Source organism: Meriones unguiculatus, chromosome 11, assembly GCF_030254825.1.
Source record: "Meriones unguiculatus strain TT.TT164.6M chromosome 11, Bangor_MerUng_6.1, whole genome shotgun sequence".
Lineage (NCBI taxonomy): Eukaryota > Metazoa > Chordata > Mammalia > Rodentia > Muridae > Meriones > Meriones unguiculatus.
The window spans coordinates 111646773-111665955 of NC_083359.1; the positions used below are offsets into that span (position 1 = coordinate 111646773).

A 19183-nucleotide genomic window follows, 5' to 3' on the forward strand; every position below is an offset into this window, starting at 1 on the left:
CTGGACGTGATAATGAAAACCAGTGATTGCGGTGCTCCAGCTGGAAGATGGGAGGCCGAAACGGGGAACTCCCCACAAGTTCACAGCCTCGTAGTCTGGAGTATTTGGAGGCAAACAAGAGACCCTGTCATAAGCTGGAAGACGGTGATCAACATGGAGGCTGTCTAGTAACCTCTCACACACTGTGGTACTGTAGTGTATACATACACATCACATCACACATATCACATCACATACAACACACATATCACACAGACACATACACATCACATGCACACACACATACACATCACATACATACACATCACACACAATACACACACATATCACACACAGACACACATCACACACACTACAGCACACCCCACACACCACACACATCACACACATCACACATACACACCACACACTCACAGACAGAGAAAAACACACACACAGAGACACACACAGAGACAGAGACAGAGAAACACAGAGAGAGACCAAGAAACAGAGAGACACAGAGACACACAGAGAGAGAGAGCAGGCTATCTTTAAGAGCCCTGGAGAGCTCCTTTCCCGCTCCTGCCCTGACGAGGCCACAGTGGAAGGACGGCCTTCAGTAGACCAGGCAGTAAATCTGCCAGCACTTGGTCTTCTCAGCTGTCAGAAGCGTGAGCTGTAAACTGGCTGGTCCATGGCGTTCCGCTGCAGAAGCCCATTCGGGACAGGAGTATCAGTTAAGAAACAAGCACTTCTCTCTGTGTCCCTTCCTGTTTTCTTAAATCCTCTTTTTTTTTAATTTAATCTCTCTGTTCTTCCCTTCTATTTAGGAATTTTTCTTAGATTACCTTCCCGCAGTTAAGGTCCCGTTTGCACAGCTCAGGCTGGCCTTGAGCATACAAGATATCCAAGGATGACCTTGAACTTCTGATTCTCCTGCCTAAGCCTTCTGAGCGTGGACATCACAGTGAGTGTCACAATGTCGTTTCTGTGGCACTGGAATGTAACCCAGGGCTTTGCCCGTGCTAGGCAAGCACTCTACCAACTGAGCCACAGGCACAGCCCTCACAGTAACCTCACAGTTCTGTTGAATTTCTGTTGAATATTTCTGCAATCATCTTTCAGTTTCAAGGGCATTTTTGGTTGTCTTAATTTCCCCTTATGCTGTTTCCATCTCACACATATACCTCTCATGTGTGTCTGATAGAGCAAACTTTAAACTAATAGCTTCTCTTGCCTTTATGCTCCTTTATTTATGCTTTAGTTTAGGTGTCTGTGTTTCTTACTGGAGGCTGTTCATGCTCAGAGTTGCTGGTGATTTGCTCATAGTTACAGACGAACACAGCACTTTGAGCGAGCTGGTGGGGATGCTGACTGTCACAGGCTCTGCAGTGTGGCTGATGGGCCCATGAGGGAATCTTTAACTGTCCTTCTGTGTTGCTGGATTTTCCAGAGAAATCGTATCTCCAGCATTCACCTTCCAGCTTGGTTGGAGGCATTCTGGAGCCTGAGGAAAGGACGCAGCTGAAGGTCACAGTACGCCAAAAAGAAATGTTCACTTTATGCTATTTGTATTTTGGCCATCTTCAACTCTGGCTGGTGTCTGTCACGTCAAATATCTTCTTGTCTTACTCCCTTCAGAGAGGAGCTCTTCAGACTTCTTCCTGAGCACGAGAGAGGCCACGCCCAGGTACTTGGGAGGAGAGAGTTGACTGTTTTGTAATTTCTGCAAGCTGCTTTCCACCCTAGTTAACAAACACCTGAGAAAAATCAACCTGAAAAGAGGGAAAACGTCTTCTGGTTCATTTTCAGAGGTTTCATTTCTTGGTCAACACTATAATGTGCTGCAGAGAGTGTGCTGTGGGTCACAGCCACTCACCTCATGAGCAGGCCATGAGGAAGAGAGAAAGGGGGCTTCAGAGCCTCTTTCTCTTTCAAGGGAATACCCCAGTGACTGGGAGACCCGTTGTTAGGCTCTGCCCCTTGGCTTTCATTTCCTCCTGTGCTGGTTAGTTTGGTAAACTTGGAGCAGGCTGGAGGCACCCTGGAGGAGGACAGCCACAGCTGAGGAGCTGTTTCTCTCAGATTGGCCCGTGGACCACGTGTGGGGCATCTTCTGCATTGGAGAAGGCCCAGCCCACTGTGGGTGAGCCAACTGTGGGCAGGTGCTCCCGGGTTCTCTAAGAAAGCAACCTGAGCAAGCCACGGGGAACAAGCCAATAAGCGCACTCCTCCGTGTCCTCTACTTCCGTTCCCACCTCAGGTCCCTCTGTGACAAACCACAATGTGTAAGCCAAATACAGCCTTTGTCTCCGAAGTTATCACAGAAATAGAGGGACAAACTAGGACACCTCACCACACCTTGCTGGGAACGAAGGCTTTGATCTGTGGAATTTTGGGAGGCTTTAAAGTTCCAAACTACAGCAATAATTTTGATACAAAGTACCATATACAATTATAATGTACAAAATTAAGTAACTCATATAAAACTTATAGCACTCACGACAGGAGGATCAGTCAAGAGCAAGCCTTCCTAATGTCCCTTGAGTCTGTTCGCTTTGCTCTTTCCCATTTCATTGTCTCCAGCACCCTCTTAACCACAGGTAATTTTCGTCTTCTATTTGATATTCACAATTTCCCTGTTAAAAAGATGGTTCAATCACATTTGTAGATCTCTACAAACAATGCTTGCTTTGGTTTTGATTGACATTTATGAGGATGCTATCACACAGTTGGTACACGTGTATGATTCACCCTTTCTGCTCTAATGTGCTTCTGACAGCAACTTGCTTGTGGGAAGGTGTTTGGGTCTCGCACAGGCTCACGTATTTGAACACTGAGTCCCCGGCTGGTGTTTTTCAGAGCCGCTTACGAGGTGGGTTTTAGCACGAGGAAGTGGGTACTGCATGGTGGGCCTGAGTTCACCCCCCCTCTCTGATCTATCTCCCTCTCTCCCTCTCTTCCCTCTCTCCTTCTCTCCCTTCCCTCCTGCTCTCCCTTTGTCCTTCCTTTCAAGCTGCTAAGACGCACAGTGTTCCAGTGGCCTCCCCCTGCCGCCATGAATGAAGTGTGAGCCAGACACCATCTTCTTCCTGCTCCTTTGGTCGGGCATCTTGCCTGGCTGAGGAAAGTAACCAGGACATGAGAGCTCAGTCAGACAGGACCTCCTGCCCTCAGTTCCAGCCTCCTTCCCACTTCCAGAGTGGTCTGCTCATCAGTCCCAAGCCTTGTAGGCTGTCAGCATCATCCGCCTGCCTTACCAGGTCTCCTGCTGCTGGCTTTGGGCTAACGTTTTGTTTGTTAAGTCACTGAGGTACGACTCTACCTGTTTTGCAGTTTCTAACATTTTTTTATTGTTTTGTTTTTACGTCTTTGGGAATCGGTGCCTTGACAACCCTTTTGCAGTGATATTAGCAAGGCTGGGAGAATGAGCAGAAGAGGAACTGTGTGTTTGATCACTCCTTATTTGGAATTCTTTATTCTCTTCCTTTGGATTAAACCACCCAGGATGATCTAATCATAGCAGGCTTTAGTCATCCCTCTACCATCTGCACTTTTAGAGCCTGCTCTGAAGATGGACGTGTGTGTGTGTGCATGCATACATTTAAGACAGTGCAGCCATATGCACGTACAAGCATGCCCGGAGACCTGAAAGCTACGGCTTTGCTGGGTTCCCTGAGAATTTATTGCAGCATAGCAAATTGGTGTCATGTGTCACACATAATATATGCACAGGGGTATAAAGCATAGCCATGGCTTTGCCTCCAAGAGTTCATTCCACAGAGCAAGAGGAAATTCAAACCTATAGGATCGCACATCGTGGAATGAAATGGCTGTGCACCAGGGCTGGGTAGCATGGGGTTGGGTGGGGGCCGTGGGGACACTAATTTGAAGCCTTTGTTACCTGTGTCATTTCACCTGTCTCGGCCTCCATTTCCCCACCTGTAAGGTGGGGTGGGGAACCTCCTGACTGTGACCCCAGGGTAGCCGTTTACACTACAGAATAAAGAGGGTCCAGGATAGGGGTATAAGAGATGGCTCTGGGGTTAAAAGCATTTGCAGCTCTCCCAGAGGTCCCAAGTTCAGTTTCCAGCACCCATGGTGAGTGATGAAAACTGCCTGTAACCCCAGCTTCACAGTGTCTACCTGTGTCTCTGGCCTCCTCTGACAGCTGTGCTCACATGTGTGTACGTATGTGGATGACAGAGGTCAGCCTTGGTGTGGTTCTTCGAGAGCCCTACTCTTGTTTTTTTTTTCTGAGGCAAGGTCTCTCAATAAACCTGAAACTCACAAATTAGGCTAAGCTAGTTGTCCAGCAAGCCCCAGGGATCCCATGCTGCCCTACCCCAATTCTGGGACCATGGGTCCACCATAACTGTCACCTCAGTGCTGGGACCACAGGCCCACCATAACTGTCACCTCAGTGCTGGAACCATGGGCCCACCATAACTGTCACCCCAATGCTGGGACCACAGGCCCACCATAACTGTCACCTCAGTGCTGGTACCAGAGGCTCACCGTAACTGTCACCTCAGTGCTGGGGTCATAGGCCCATCCTAACTGTTGTTCCTTCTCAGTGCTGGGACCACAGGCCCACCATAACTGTCACTTTACCTCAGTGCTGGGACCACAGGCCCGCCATAACTGTCACCCTACCTCAGTGCTGGGACCACAGGCCCATCACGATGCCTGCGCTTTTAGTTTTGTCAACTTACCCGAACCTAGTCATATCTGAGGAACCTCAATGGAGAAAGTGCCCCCATTGGGTTGGCCTGTGGGTGCGTTTGTAGGGCATTTTTCTGATTAATGACTGATGTGGGAGGTCAGTGCCACCCGAGGCAGGTGGGCCTGGGGTGTATAAGAAGATGAGCTACCGTGACCTGAGAGCCAGCCAGTAATGCTGAGAGCCAGGCATTGCTGCAGGGCTCCTGCCTCTGGCTGACTCCCTTCTGTGATAGGTGTGATAGATGCGTCAGCCAAACAAACCCTTCCCCCAAGCTCTGGTCATGGTGGTGAGCATGGCAGCAGAAAGCACGCTAGGACAATACGGCTTTTCCTGGGGTGATGGGGACCGAAGCAGTGTCTTTGTGCTTATGTGGCTTTGCTGGTATTTACGTGTCTTGCTGGTGGAGCCATCCCCCAGGCCTGACCAAACAGCCCTCCTGTGACTCAGTTTCCTCACTGCTAAGATGGGCTTGAGCATGCTGGCATTTTCAGATTGGTTCTGCAGAACAATACGCCAGAGTCAGAGCTGCTGCTTGAGATGCAGATGCCCGGGTGCTCCTACCCCAGAGGGAGTCTCTGGCAGGGAAGGAACGGCAGTCTGTGCTGCAGTGGCTTCCTGGAACTGTGCCAAAGCCTGCTGCTATCATGTGGCTAAGACAGGCTCAAGAGCCAGTTAGCTTGTCAGTGGAGACAGCTACTGGGGCCTGGAGCAAGGACTGGGGGTCCTGGGGGTTCTGGGGTGACGATGGCACAGCTTGTGGGGTCTTACTTCACCGGTTGTCCCATAGCCGATGAGGGAAAGGTCTGGCTTCCTTAACCATCTCAGGAGACACAGGTCGGCCAGGGGCATCATTTCCTCTTATGTCCACAAGGGGTCAGTAAAACATTAGGCCTGTCTTTGTTTAGATTTCAGAACAAAAGAATTTTGGCAGTGTTAGACTGGCCAGATAAGCCTTGTTTACTGCTGGCTTCCTGGCTTCTGAGAGCTTCCAAGAATCAGTCTTCATGGGAAAGTGCATTAGCCCACAGATCTGAAAACTTTCAACTTTGTCTAAAATCCCTGTCCTGGGGGCTCCAGGAGTCACTTTAAGATAGAGAAAATTCTCAGCCTTGTGTTTCCTGAAGGTGTCTCTAATTTAGAGGAGCTCAGGATGGCTGAGCAGCCACCGAGGGCCTGGGGCTGCCAGGAATTATTAGCCAGACTTTGAGATCCCTGGTGGAGGCCATAAGGGTCGCAGTACCTCGCTGAAGACACAAAGTCGGGAACAGAGCAGGACTCTCTCGGTACCTCATCGTCTGGGCCATCTTCCCAAGCTGGGCTTCAAGCAGCCTGGTCGGCCCCAGTGTTCCCTGAGTCTGCTACCCTCTTCATGCCACCTTGCTTATATATTTTTTAATTTTTATTTTTTAAAATTTATTCATTTTATATCCCAACTGTAGCCCCCTTCCTCATCCCCTCCCTGTCCCACCCTCTTATCCTCCTCCCCCCTCCATCCCCTTCCCCTAGTTCACTGAAAGGGGGAGTTCTCCTCCTCTGCCATCTGCCCATAGTTTATCCAGTCTCATCAGGACTGCCTGGATCCTCTTTCTCTGTGGCCTGGCAAGGCTACTTCATCAGGGGGAAGTAATCAAAGAGCAGGCATTTGAGCTCAGGTCAGAGACAGCTCCTGCTCCCTCTTTTTTATTTTTTTAATTTTGCTCACTTTCCCCTTCACTTAGAACTACAGCCACTGGGTGAACAGGGAAGAACCTGCTGGAGCGTTCCCTTCCCAGGCTTCTATGCCTCCCTGACAAGATCTGACCACACTGAGTGCACTTCAGGGGACTGCCTGGCTCCATGGAGTTCCAAAGTTCCCTCCTGCCCCTCCCCCTGTAAGCAGGAGCTCAGGACAGAGTCACTACAAACCAGCTGAGGGCCAGGCACTTGACTCCCAGAGCTCATAATGATCAACACTGGTGAATTCATCAATTAATTAATCAGCTTGTTCACCAGACCTCACAAGAGCAACTCCCACACACTGGGCATTTCCTGGGCACAAGTGTTCCAAAGATGAATATGATGTGGGCTTTGCTATGAAGGAAATCCATTTCAAGCAGAGTTTCCAGCAGAAAGGGTAAAAGATAAAATCGATGGCCCTGGTACACCGTGCAGAGGGCTCTGGTGGGAAGACAAAAGAACAGGCCAGGGAGCCTCTCCCACCTGCTGGCTGTTCCTAAGCGTCTCTGAGAGAATATGGTGGGGCTGGTCAGGGGGTGGGTTGAAAGACAAGGAAACTTCTGTGTGGGCACACCTTGGCCACACTCCCTCACAGAGTTCTGCAGCTAAGCAGAGCCATGGCCCAGCCCTGCTGGACAGGAGGGCGTGTGTGCGGGCTCAGTGAGATGGGCTGGAGCAAACCTTCCAGATGGCACAGTCTCTCATTGCCTGTTCCTGTCTCAAGGGCCCTGGAGGTTCTGAGGAATCCTGAGCAGCAGTGCCCCAGCATCCACTCCCAGCCCCTCCTGAGGATTCGGGAAGACCAGGTTTGGAAAGGTCTAGATTGGTCTAGGTCCCTTTAACAGAACATGTGCTGGGGCTGCCTCAGAGCTGCTCAAACCACGCAAACCTTTGTCTTTTTCTCTTTTACTTTCTTCTTAGGGAAGCAACTTATCCAGGCTTGCACAAGACCATGCTAGCACTAAAACGGAAACTCTTGAGTCTTAGGACGCCCTCAGTCTGAGCCAGCTGCCATGGCTAGGGATTCTTTAGTTCTCCCATTCCATGTGTCTCGGTTCACACCGCTTTCCTGTCTTTTTCCTTTGCTACAAGCAGAGATATCTTTGATCAGGATGAGGGTGAAGCTTTGCTCCCCAGGTCTGTTCTGCAGTGCTCACCTCTGCAACCCCCTTCTTGAGAGGGTCCCTGCTCATTCCCCCTGTGGCTTTGAATTCTCTGTTGTGATTCTTCCTCCGGTGACTGCAGTGTGGGTGGCATTGTAGAGTCTCTCTCTTCTTCTCTCTCTCTTCCTCCCTCCCCCTCTCATGGTTTCTGCAGAGAAATTGAGTACCGATAAAGGCTGCCTTAACACAGCCCCACAACCTGGAAGCTTAAACAAGAGTTTATTCTCTCACAGCTTGTGCCTAAATCAAGGCATCCCTGGGGTACCTCCCCAAGCTTCTGTGAGACTCCAGCTCTGCCAAAGCCACTAGGCCTGTCTCCTTGACCATTCCTTCTTTCTATGAGGACAACTGTCAGCAAAAGGCAGTTTTCCAGTTTACTCAAACGTGACTTCATCTCGGCTGATCTCATCGGCAATGGCCCAGTTCCCACAAAGGTCATGCTCTTTCTGAGGTGTCTGACTTTGATATATCTCTTGGGGGATACAAGTCAACTCATAACAAACAGCAAGCTACTTTTTGTTGTTGTTGTTTTAGGGTTTAGAACCCAGAGCTTTGCACTGCTTTGTTGAAGATGGTTGTGTGCGCTGTAGGAACAAATGTTCCCGAGTCTTCCTTTCTCTGACCACTTGGTATGCTTTTTGGGGGTCGGGGAGTAAGCTCTTTTTCTTATCTCTTAAATTATTTGTTTCTGTCCTTGTTTGCTTTCGTGAATTTGATCATGTGAATTTCTTTTCTCACACCCCACTCCTTTCAATCACTGTTAACTGTGCTCACGCACTTCTTGTCGGAAAGTCCTTTCTCCTGAAGCTCCAGGGCCTACCCAGTCTTTGTCTCAGACAGATGCCTCACCCGGGACTCACTCACCTCCTTGCCACACTCTGTCCTGGGGATCTGAGAAAGAATAGGGAGAGAAGGATGTGGTGATGAGGCCAGCCTCCACCTGAAGTGTGACCAAATAATGAAGAGTCTGTCTCCACAGAAATCTGTCTGTCTGGTTTCTTCAACTTGTTTTTTCTTTTTTTCCTATACGATTTCATGTGGGAAAGGCCTTCCACTAAAGAGTAAGGTGTCTGAGTTAGAATTTTGACGCCTCTTCCCGCCAGGCTGGACATCCATGCTGGCAGAGAAGTGAACCTGGAGGTCTCCAGTGAGGATCTGATTGAATGGCCGCTGTCAAGCTGGCCAGAGGCGTTTGCAGCCACCCTCTCTCCCCTTCACCACTTGGGAGCTAGCGGTGGGGAGAAACTCCTAGGTCACACGGGCAGTCCACGAAGCAGCAAGCAGGCTGACCAAAAAAGTAGCGGCAATTACTTTGAACAAGCCATGCCTGGAAGCACACGGGAGAAAATGAATGTGCAGAAAGATTCTATATAATTGGAACAAGCTCTTGCTGTATAGTCTATACCAGCCTTGAAGTCAGTAATCCTCCTGCCTTAGCCTCCTGAGTGCTGAGATTACAGTATGTGCCACCATAGCTGACTCACACATCACCTTAACCAGATAGGGAAGGGGTATAGGCCCTTATATAGAGAGAGTGATTTTGGGGAATGACGGAGAGGCCCTGAGAGTGGACTTACTGCACAGCTCCTTCCAGCACACCATCTTACGGAAGCTCATGTAACTTGTGCTTTGTGCTGGGTGAAGACGACCTTGAACTTGCTTTTTCTGCCTCTACCTCTCAGGTGTGTGAATCCAGCCATGCGTTTCTGCCTCTACCTCTCAAATGCAGGCATGCACCATCATGCCCTTCTTATGGTGCTGGGGACTGAACACAGGCCTCAAGCCTGCGCAGCAGGTACCACCTAAGCCACACCCCCAGCCCTTAGGATCGCATCTTGTGATGAACTGGATGCCTCCCTGCTGTGGAACTTAGGGACCAATGACAGTTGAGTCCCTTTTGGAAGATCTGCCACTCAATGGATGAGTTCAGAGACAGTCTCTCCCTGTCCTGGCTGTTTTTCATGTCTTAGGCTCAAAATAACTATTCTACTGAAGCCGTGCCTTTGGGGTAGACTGTCATGAATGCTTTCACAGCTCTGCTTTGGGGTTTTCAACACAGCCTTGTGGAATTTACTCCACATTCTCCTCCTCCTTTTAAAGCTAAGAAGATGCCCAACATGGAAAGCCAATCCACATGGTGGATCCTCTATTACCAGAAGTCCTGAGTCTGCCCTGGCTCCCTTTCCTCCAGCCATTGATGAAGACTGGGAGAAGAACTCTTTACATTTTGGTCCTGATCCAAGCCAGGCTCAAGATGAGATGAAGATGCCCAGCGAGGAGCAGCCTCTTGCCCAAACCCCACAGGGACTGTTGGCAGTGTTCCCAGAGGTCTAGCGCTTTCCCATGGTGAAGGCAGAGTTTGGGCTGCCAGCCAGGAGAAGACAGGCTTCCTCTTGCTTTTCTGTCTGTCATTCCTAACCCTCAGCCAGAAATTTCATCCTCTTGCTACTCCGCCCAGCCATCCTGTTCTTTCTTATTGTCCAGTATTTAGTGCAAACATTCTTTTCTCTGTGGCCTGTCATTCAAGAGCTCACACAAGCTTAACTCTTTCCCGGTCACACAGTCCTTTGACACCCACAGGTGAGTGGATCTCATGTTCTATCGTATGTAGTCTGCCTTATTCCAAGATCTCAGGCAGCTTTGGCTCCTGTATCCCAAGGGTTCTACGAAGCAGCTGCAACACCAAGCATGATGTCAGTGATAGTAGCCACTGCCTTTAGAAGAAAGGCAGATGTGCAGTTAGCTACAACTAAATGTGTATTCTAAGCCAGTATGTGCCAAATACTGGACATCAGCCAGGGATGGTGTGCAAGCGGAGTTCCTGATTTTGCGGGGCTGACGGAGCCTCGTGCTTCTGTACCAAGCAAGCATCAGCTCTACACCATGTCTACACAGCAATTTCCTGCTACTGTGCCCAGTGCCAGTGATGTCTGCCTGAGCTGTTTACAATCATACGTTTAGTACCTGGTAAGCTGTCTTGTGTGGGGAAGGCTCAGTGTGGATGATTTTATAGTTTAAGCCTAGTGTTCCCTGGAGGTGACATTGGAGGGCTCTTCAGAGGTAAGACTTTGGAACAGAACTGTATCCTGGGGGCTCTGACCTCATGAGTGGATTGATCCATATGGATTCATAACTTATGGGCTGTTGGGGGGCGGAGGAAACCTGAGGGGCTGATGTCACTGGAGGAAGTGGGCACTGAGGCTGTGTCTTTGAAGGGGATGTTGTGTTCTCTGTCCCTTTCTCCCTCTCTCTGCGTCCTGGCTTCTGTGAGGTGAGAAGCTTTCCTCCTCCACTTGCTTTCTGCCTGCCTCATCTCAGCCCCAGACACAAGCCACCACAAACAGAAATTGTGAGCCAAAAGGACCCTTTCTTTCTTCAGGTTGATTTTAGTAGCCACCTTGCAGTAACAGAAATCTGGCAAGCACAGATGCGCGGCCTGTCTCTGTTAAAGCACCAAGCAAACTTTCCTCCTGTCCCTGTCCCGGATTATCACACCTGTGCGTTAGCGTTAAGTTGATATCAGTAACAATAGCTAACATTTAATAAGTGTTTAGCAAGTGTTAGGCACCATCTGATCACTGACGGTGCATTATTTTACTAAACCTTTACAGTAATTTTCAGTAATTTCTTAAAACAGACACATCTTTTGTCTGCATTTTACACTCTGAGGCAGGCAGAAACGTGGAACAGGGCAAAGGGAGACAGCAAGTTGCTCCATGTCGGTCCTTTTGACTCCTGTATGACTGAACATTGCTTTGGTAATTAATCTTGGCTCCCACTTGCTGGAACTGCTATCTTTGCAGTGCCCTGCTTGGGGCCCCTCATTTCTCTTCTTTATCTTCCTACCAGTCTATCTGCAGCTCCCTCTCCAGTTGCAGCCTAGAGACCAGGCTGACCTCCAAACACTCAGTCCACTTCCCGTCTGTGAGGTTCCTCTTTATTTCTTCACCAGCCTTGACCGCCACAGCTACAATCTGCTGACCTGTTGGCCGTGGCCATTCTGCAGTATGCAGCATCTGGCCACTGCTTTTTCAGGGAGCTGTGTCTACCGTTGTCGAGACAGCAGCAGCATCCATGTTCCTGGTAGGTTTAACTCCGTGACCCAGAGCCTCTGCTTTCCCCACGGAAGCGCGGTTGGTCTCTCTCAATGGAGACACATGGGTCTCTCTGTCTGTCTTCATCGATGTCCTCACCAGAACCCCACTGCAGGCCTTGAAGAGCATAATCCCACTTGCCTAGGCTTTTGCTTCCTCTTCACCTCACTTCTCTTCCTATGAAGCCCATAATCCTCAAGAAACTATCTCACTGGTGCATCAACTATTATACGCGGTTTCTAGGCTCCAGAGACTGTGGAAGTGGAGGTGAGCGGCAGGGAGAGGAAGCGTCTTTGGCACTATATTGCTGAGGAACACCCCTGGTTCAGAATAAGAGCATGGGTTCTGTATATAGCAGGGCCCTAGCATTCCTCTGTCCAGGTGAAACGCTGCAGGAAGAGGCTCTCAAAGCCCAGGCCCCGGCTTGGTCCAGGACTCAAGTTGTTCACAAGATCGTGGGTATCTGTGGATCATATTATTTGCATAATGGGGAGGTCCTTGATAAAAATTCTCATGCCTCACTTCCTTCTTTGGAGATGAACTGAGGAACCTGAACTTGAAATAAAATTCTGAATGTTTATCTACATGGGGCTCAAGGACTCATTACTTTTGGCAGGCCAGCTATGTCTCCCCTACAAGGAATTAAATAATCACTTCCCACACCCACCCCATGACTCATCCCAACTTGGATGGAGTACCTTGTCAATCAGTCATAAGTTTTCTTTGAAGCCCCTTAGAAACCCTTTCTTCCCCAAAGGGCCCAGAGTGGGACAAGCATACTTGGCTCAGGAACAAACAGAAACTTTGCACCAAATCCCCATCTTCCCCCAGGTTAACTCCTCTTCACACTGAGAAATGGCACCAGTCCTGCCTCCCTCCATCCTCCTCCCTCTCCCTCCATCCCAGGGGCTGTTGGAGAAGTCAGAGCCATCAGGAAGCTGATTAATCTACAGAGCAGGCACCATGAGACAAAAATGCAGTCTTTTTTAACTTCTAAAGCCTGCCTCGGGGATGGTACAGTGACTGGGGACTCCTTTTACTGAGGAGAGCTTGGTAGTTCTACTTATGTTGAGATAAGTCAGATCAATTATCATCCCCTAGGAACACACAGTTTCTTTTTCTGCTTGGACTTCCTGATCACCTTCTCTGTCACCAGGGCCTCTGTCATCTCCTCTCAGGGCTCCAGAGAGAGATATTTGCTGTTAGTTTGGTGGAAACTGGTTGCTATTGTTTGAAATAGCATAGGGAAAACCAGACTCAAATCTAAGCTTACTCTTTCCTGGTATTTCCCTCAAGTCCTCAAATGTATGTATGTATGTATGTATATGTATGTATCTATCATTTATGCATGTGTATTTACAGGTGTGTATATGTACACGTGTAGGTAGAAATTAGAGGACAGCCCTCAGATGTCATTCCTTAGGTGCTATCCACAATTGTTTTTATGTGGCGAGGTCTCTCTCATTGGCTTGGACATGCCAAGTAGGCTATACAGGCTGGATAGCCAGCCCCAGAGACCTGCCTGTCTCTGCCTTCCCAACCCTGGGATTACAAGTGTATGTTTTCATTTCCAGCTTTTTAAACAAGGACCCTAGGGCTCAGATCTAGGCTGTCAGGCCAGTAAGGCAGGTGCTTTACCTACTGGGCTACCTTCTAGGTCCTCTGTCTACTTCTCTGTGTTCAAAATGAGGGGGTGTACTCTTCCTCCCCTTCCCTGGGGGCTTTTGAGGACTACAGACTCGTTTTGAGAAGGCCATGATGGTGACGAGTGTGACCTGTCAGTAATGTTGACCAAAGGGTCTCTCAGTGTGGTCTTCAGCAGGGGCTCCACCTGCTCACAGGGTCCTGGAGGGCCTCCTGCCACCTGCAGTGGCCACTGAGAGCAGAGTGTGGTCGTGCGCTTAGACACACATCCTCTGATTCTAGTGTAGACTCAGCAGTAGCCTCACAATTCCACTGTGGGTGGCCCAGGAATCCATGCATCATTTCTAAGCATGCTGAGGCAGCGAAATGGTGGGATACTTTTTGAGAGAGAAGGAGAAAAATGTCCCCTCTTGGGAGGCAGAGACACAGACTTTGAAGTTAGCAGCTCAGTTTGTATCAAGACAGCCATTGCTCCTCCACTTGTTGGTCTTCTGGAGCATGCTGGGGCTGTGTTTGGAGCCGGGCAGGTTGTCACAGATGTGGCTTGGGACTCAGCCCATCCTCCTCTGGGTCTTCCTCACCAGACCCTCCCCATTTTGGGTCTCAGGTCCACATACTGGGAATGACCACTCTCTTTGGTTAATTTCTTTGAGGTAGCAGGGCTGACCCTGGCCCACAGGGCCTGATGCTTCCTGCTTGCACTTTTAAAGGGTCCATAGTTTTCTTGCTGGCAAGAATTACAGGAGTCCAGAAGCCCAGGAAACCGGAAGAATTTGCGTTGCTTTCTCTCCCAGTCTCTATGGGCTAGTGGCCCTTGTGCAATTCAAAGCTTGTGTCTTTATGCCACTTGACGTGTTCTATGAATTTCCCATCAGACCTGAACACATTTCTGGCTAGGTGTGCCTCTTTCCTGTACTTCCCTCACATCCCTCTAGCCCCTTTCTTCCTAACACTGGTCATCTCTCTGTGTGTAAGACAGAGCCAGCAAAGCCTGTCCCTGGGCCTGTGCAACTATTCTCAAGCTTCTACGTTTCTCTCTCTGTTTACAGTGCCGGCTCCTTCTTGCCCTCTGACCTCTCCTGTTCTCCTCCTCCTCATCATCTTCCCTAAGGCCTCCCTGCAATATCGCTCTTTCTATCACTGGATCCTTAGTCTGTTCTCTGCCCAGTGCTCATCACTGGGGCATTCTTTCTTTCTTTTGTTCCTCTGTCCTTCAAAATGGAAACAGTTCATGCTTGGCACCGTGTCTGGCCCCAGCAGAAACTCTGCAAATACTTGCTGATTTTGTTTGTTTGAGACAGGACCTCACATGGTAGCTCAGGCTGGCCTCAGACTCTTGGTGATCCTCCTGCCTCAGCCAAGGATTGTAGGTATGAGGCACAATGCACAGCTCCCTTGCAGCCAATACTACCTTTAACAATGGGGAGACAGCTCAGCAAGTAAAGTGATTGCCACACGAGCATGAGGGCCTGACTTTGGTCCTAGAAACAACTTAGAAGTAAGGCATGGTGCTCCGAGATCACAGTCCTCAGCCGGGCAGGAAGAGGGGAGGATCCTTGAGACTTACTGGCCAGCCAGCCGAGCTGAGTGGGCAAGCTCCAGGACAGTGCTAAATCCTGTCTCAAAACACAAGGTGGGTGGCATTTGAGGAATGACAGCCAGCGTTGAACTCTGGCTTTCACATTTATGTATTATATCCACTTCTATACCCATAGGCACACGTACTGACAGACAGACAGACACATACACACACACTTACATAGACACACACACACACACCACACACGCACACAAACACACACAAACATGTCTTCCTAATCTCAGTACTGCCTTCACACCATGGCCTTGCACACTGCTTTTCATTCTCTGGGCCTCACAAGAGTTAGGGTCACCAGGTACTTGCACAGATGATTCTGTCCCATCTTATTCCTTCTTGGAAGTGAGCCAGACTTCTCCAGTCACACGGCTAGAAGGCTTCTCTGAGCCAGGGCGCAGATGCTGAGCATGGGCATAGAGGGCACTTCTAAAAGGCAGCCAGAGCGTGGGCCTAGCCTCTGAATCCTAAGCAGGAGCTGAGCGTCCCCTCGTACTGTCAGGCCCTATATTAAGGGAATGCAGTGGGCAGACACAGGGACTCCTGGATCGAGGCTGAGTTAAATGTAGCTGGAATTTACAGTGGAATAAAGGCTGCCACATTATTTGGGCTTTAGATTGGAATCTCTGATGTCTGCTGGAGATCTCCATCTCTAGCCCAGGACTCCCCGCTGGAGAACTGCGGGAGCATGAGTGACAGGCAGAGACTGACACAGGACCTCATCAGGGCCTTCACTCTGCTGGGCTGAAAGTCAAGGGTACCCCGTGCATTTATGTGCTGGCCCGGCTCGCCTCTGCTAGGACATGCCATACATCCCCACTCCCTCTCTGGAGGCCTGAGGAGCAGTGACAGACAAGCCTTCCAGCACGCTTTAGGAAGCTCCTCCTCTCTGCTCTCCTCTCTTCCCTTCACAGAAGAATGCCACAAACAGGCAGAATGGCTGGGGCTGGTGAGATCTCAGCCCACCCTGGGAGCCCTCTGGCATTGTTAAGGAACAAGGCATAAGGACAGTACACAGAACTGAGTTCCCGCCTGCTTGAAGATGGGGTATGGGCAGCGGTCCCTCCCCTTCTTCCTTGGGGGGAGGGCTCTCTCTAGCTCAGGAGTTCTAACACCTGAGACTGAGAGACAGATCTGCCCACTTCATCGTCACAGCCATCTTTAAGGCAGCAGGAGTGTGATTAACCTTAGGACTGAAACCGAAGTCTGCATGGGTGGGGGTAGCTCAGTTGGTACAGTATCTGACTGACACACACCAGGCCCCGCCTCCTTTCCCAAGTGCCACATACACTGAGCAAGGTGCCACACGCCTGTAATCTCAGGACTTGGGTCATGAAGATCGAAGTATCAGGAGTTTAAATTCATCCTCAGCCATAAAGAAAATTGGAGGGTAGCTTGTGCTATGTGGAACCATGTCTCAAGACCAAAACAACAAAGCGAAAGAAGCCGGTTTCCAGCATGGTTAGGAGGCACACCACAGTAGTCCCTGATGGCCAGGAACTCTGCCTTCCTTGCGGCCTCAGCCTCAAGCTGCTGCTGTGTGGAGGAACCAGTAGGCTGGAATGCTGACAATGCTGGGCTTTCCCTGCTGCTTCCAGCCCGCTGGCCGGGCAGGAGAAGCAGCGCTGGAGTTCAGAGGGATGGGCCAGCATGGTCCTGAGTGTGGTCAGGGGTTGCCAGTTTATCCTGCACTTTCACGAGGCCTAGAAATATGGCAGCCTTGGAGTTCCCGATTTGGTTTATTTAAAGCCAGGTGGTGTTTCTGCAGCAAGCAATACACGCGTCAGCACGCAGCTTCCTCCGTGATGGCAGGCACTGCCAGCTGTACCCTTTGTCCTCCCTCATGGCCCTTATGCAGCAGAATCTCAGAGGGATGCCAGTTCAGGACACCAGGAGAGGGCAGTGGAGGTTGGGACCCTGCGATGAGCGTCCAGTGCCAGGTGTGCTGGTCCCTTTATCATCTCCCTGGCACTCCTGCCGTCTTCCTGCCGTCTTCCTGTCCAGGCTTCCTGTCCAGGCTTGGAGCACTCTGGCCCTGCCTGAGCTAGCCTTCATTAAGCAGCTTTGGCTAGAGCCTTTGAAAACATGCAGAAGAATATTTATGTTCAACCTGTTAGTTTTTTTCCTAAATGTCAACAATTCAACTTATTTTTTGGCTTTTTCTTTGCTGCATGAGGAGAAATCAATTTTTCTTACAGACAGCAAGGTGACCTTCCCTGAGATGAAGCAGGAACATTTTTCCTTCCTGTTAGCCATTGTGCTTCTGATTGCTGAACTCTTACCCTAAAGTAAGAAGAAAACCCGACTGTGCACATTTATGCGTGTGCCCCTGTGTGTGCACATGTTTATGCGTGTTCCCCTGTGTGTGCACATGTTTATGCGTGTTCCCCTGTGTGTGCACATGTTTATGCGTGTGTCCCTGTGTGTGCACATGTTTATGCGTGTTTCCCTGTGTGTGCACATGTTTATGCATGTGTCCATGTGTGTGCACATGTTTATGCGTGTTCCCCTGTGTGTGCACATGTTTATGCATGTGCCCCTGTGTGTGCACATGTTTATGCGTGTTCCCCTGTGTGTGCACATGTTTATGCGTGTTCCCCTGTGTGTGCACATGTTTATGCGTGTGTCCCTGTGTGTGCACATGTTTATGTATGTGTCCCTGTGTGTGCACATGTTTATGCATGTATCCCTGTGTGTGCACATGTTTATGCGTGTTCCCCTGTGTGTGCACATGTTTATGCGTGTGTCCCTGTGTGTGCACATGTTTATGTATGTTCCCCTGTGTGTGCACATGTTTATGCATGTTCCCCTGTGTGTGCACATATTTATGCATGTGTCCCTGTGTGTGCACATGTTTATGCATGTGTCCCTGTGTGTGCACATGTTTATGCGTGTTCCCCTGTGTGTGCACATGTTTATGCGTGTTCCCCTGTGTGTGCACATGTTTATGCATGTGTCCCTGTGTGTGCACATGTTTATGCATGTGTCCCTGTGTGTGTACATGTTTATGTGTGTTCCCCTGTGTGTGCACATGTTTATGCATGTGTCCCTGTGTGTGCACATGTTTATGCATGTGTCCCTGTGTGTGCACATGTTTATGTGTGTTCCCTTGTGTGTGCACATGTTTATGCATGTGTCCCTGTGTGTGCACATGTTTATGTATGTGCCCCTGTGTGTGCACATGTTTATGCGTGTTCCCCTGTGTGTGTACATGTTTAGAAAAGCATTAAAATTGCATTCAGATATCTTATGAAAGAAAAGAATAAACATTTGGTATACAAGGCAGTGTAAAATGTGCTATAATTATGAAAAGAAAGGAAAGATGGGCAATTAGTGTTTTAAAATGTGTGTGTGTGTGTGTGTGTGTGTGTGTTCATACATGCCATCATGTGATCTGATTCAGTCTGTCACACTGGGCAGTAAGAGCCCTTACCTGTTGAGCTAGTTCCAAGACAGGACTCTTGGGTCAGTAATTCTTCTAAGCTGGCACATGGCTGAGTACCCAGGGTCTGGGCAAGGGGGAAGAGGAACAAATATGAGATGTGACTTAAGAATCTAGGAAATGGACTGGACCTGTCATTCCCTGTGGACTAAGTTCTCAGCAGCTGAAAGGACTAAGTGGATCCTACTGAGGTCAAGGTGTCTGAGCATTTGATTTCTCAGTTGTTTCTGCCTCATAGTGGATGGAAATAGTTTCAGTTCCTACTGTAGTGGCATAAAGAAAGCTTGCAAGTTGGAAGAACCTAATTACAGGTTATTTTATAATATAATCTTTTGTTCATGATCTGCAATTTGTCCACAACTTAAGTAAAAAGCTGCAAAGGTTCTTTGGTATGACTGAATAATAAAATGTTTGATTTGTGTGGAGCCCAGGGTTTGATTCCCAGCAGATAAACAAATCCCTAAACCAGTCAGCCAACTAGTCAACCACCAACCAGCCAACTAGCCAATCACCAACCAGCCAACCATCCAACCAGCCAATCACCAATTAGCCAACTAGCCAACTAGCCAACTAGCCAACCAGCCAACCAGCCAACCAGCCAACCACCAACCAGCCAACCAGCCAATCACCAACCAGCTAACCTGCCAACCAGACAACCAGCCAACCAGCCAACCAGCCAACCTGGTTTTTTCCTGTGTCCTAAATGCCGGTGCCCCTTCTCCCCCCATGAACATACACTAACGATTGGTCACCAGCCTGTGGTGCTACTTGGGTGTGATGGGAGTTGGAGTCTACTGGAGGGAAATTAATCACAGAAGTATGGCA

General features: G+C 49.4%; 1 long non-coding RNA gene across 1 annotated transcript in view; it reads left to right on the forward strand.

The window, feature by feature from the left end:
- The first annotated feature begins 10227 nt into the window (after positions 1-10227).
- The window catches only part of LOC132646517 (uncharacterized), a 97236-nt gene continuing 88280 nt past the window's right edge, over positions 10228-19183 (forward strand). The window contains exon 1 of the long non-coding RNA XR_009584816.1: positions 10228-10551. This is a non-coding gene — a long non-coding RNA (uncharacterized LOC132646517). The remainder of the gene's footprint in view (positions 10552-19183) is intronic.